The sequence below is a fragment of the Mustelus asterias genome, unplaced genomic scaffold, assembly GCF_964213995.1.
Source record: "Mustelus asterias unplaced genomic scaffold, sMusAst1.hap1.1 HAP1_SCAFFOLD_2750, whole genome shotgun sequence".
Taxonomy (NCBI): Eukaryota; Metazoa; Chordata; class Chondrichthyes; order Carcharhiniformes; family Triakidae; genus Mustelus; species Mustelus asterias.
In genome coordinates, this window is record NW_027592695.1 from 15,001 (window position 1) to 16,919 (window position 1,919).

Here is a 1,919-nt window from a genome sequence, read left to right on the forward strand (position 1 = left end):
GTCTCCCTCTCCCTCCGTCTCCCTCTCCCTCCGTCTCCCTCTCCCTCAGTCTCCCTCTCCCTCAGTCTCCCTCTCCCTCAGTCTCCCTCTCCCCGTCTCCCTCTCCCTCAGTCTCCCTCTCCCTCAGTCTCCCTCTCCCTCCGTCTCCCTCTCCCTCCGTCTCCCTCTCCCTCCGTCTCCCTCTCCCTCCGTCTCCCTCTCCCTCCGTCTCCCTCTCCCTCCGTCTCCCTCTCCCTCCCTCTCCCTCTCCCTCCGTCTCCCTGTCTGTATTTTTCTGTCACTCTTTGTCTCTCTCACTGTGTCTCTTCTTTCTCTGTGTCTCTGTCTGTCTGTCTCTCTCTGTCTGTGTGTCACTCTGTGTGTCTCTGCCTGCTCTCTGTCTCTCTCTCTGTGTCTTTCTCTCGCTCTCTGTCTCTCGCTCTCTCTCACTCTCTCCCTCTCTCTTTCTGTCCCTCCCCCTCTCTCTCTGTCTCTCCCTCTCTCCGTCTCTCTTTCTGTCTCTCTCTCTCTTTCTGTCTCTCCCTCTCTCTCTGTCTCTCTTTCTGTCTCTCTCTCTCTTTCTGTCTCTCCCTCTCCCTTTCTGTCTCTCTCTCTCTTTCTGTCTCTCCCTCTCTCTTTCTGTCTCTCTCTCTCCCTGTCTCTCTCTCTCCATCTCTCTCTGTTTTGCTCTCTCTCTCGAAGTTCCTGCGAGAAGACTCACCACCTCCCTTCTCTCCCTCTGCTCACCTCTCCCTCTGCGATTCCTCCCGACCGTCCGCGTCTCCTCCCTGGAACATGCCGGGAATTTCAAATCAGCATACATGACTTCGTCCATCGTGTCTGGTGGGAAAGCTTCGTGTCGCTGCGTTTCTTGTCGGTTTCGAAGGAAGACTCTCTCACTCCACCCTTGCACCCTCCAACAAAACAGGAACCGCACCTCGCAAGAAGGATGCAACCTGTCCCCTGAGATGTCTCAAAACAAACTGTCTCATATCCTATGAGAGCGAAAGCAAGCCCGCACGCCCATCAGAGAGAGAGAACGAGTCGCAAAAAGCCCCCATACACACACACCTCAAATTATATCACTGTACTGCACTCTCCCCATAGCCCTGTATCAATCCCCAAACTAATCCCACTGCCCCACTCTCTCCCCATAGCCCTGTATCAATCCCAAACTAATCCCACTGTCCCACTCTCTCCCCATAGCCCTGTATCAATCCCAAACTAATCCCACTGTCCCACTCTCTCCCCATAGCCCTGTATCAATCCCAAACTAATCCCACTGTCCCACTATCTCCCCATAGCCCTGTATCAATCCCAAACTAATCCCACTGTCCCACTATCTCCCCATAGCCCTGTATCAATCCCCAAACTAATCCCACTGCCCCACTCTCTCCCCATAGCCCTGTATCAATCCCCAACGAATTCCACTGTCCCACTCTCTCCCCATAGCCCTGTATCAATCCCCAAACTAATCCCACTGCCCCACTCTCTCCCCACAGCCCTGTATCAATCCCAAACTAATCCCACTGCCCCACTCTCTCCCCATAGCCCTGTATCAATCCCCAAACTAATCCCACTGTCCCACTCTCTCCCCATAGCCCTGTATCAATCCCAAACTAATCCCACTGCCCCACTCTCTCCCCACAGCCCTATATCAATCCCCAAACTAACCTCCATGTCCCACACTTTCCCCATAGCCCAGTATCAATCCCAGACAAATCCCAGTGTCCCACTCTCTCCCCATAGCCCTGTATCAATCCCCAAACTAATCCCACTGTCCCACTCTCTCCCCATAGTCCTGTATCAATCCCCAAACTAATCCCACTGCCCCGCTCTCTCCCCATAGCCCTGTATCAATCCCCAAACTAATCCCACTGTCCCACTCTCTCCCCATAGCCCTGTATCAATCCCCAAACTAATCCCACTGCCCCACTCTC

At 53.9% G+C, this 1,919-nt stretch overlaps 1 long non-coding RNA gene across 1 annotated transcript in view; it reads right to left on the bottom strand.

Annotated features, from left to right (window-relative positions):
- The window catches only part of LOC144489993 (uncharacterized), a 12,782-nt gene extending 11,898 nt beyond the window's left edge, over positions 1-884 (bottom strand). Inside the window, exon 1 of the long non-coding RNA XR_013497122.1 lies at positions 727-884. This is a non-coding gene — a long non-coding RNA (uncharacterized LOC144489993). The remainder of the gene's footprint in view (positions 1-726) is intronic.
- Between the last annotated feature and the right edge of the window lie 1,035 nt (positions 885-1,919).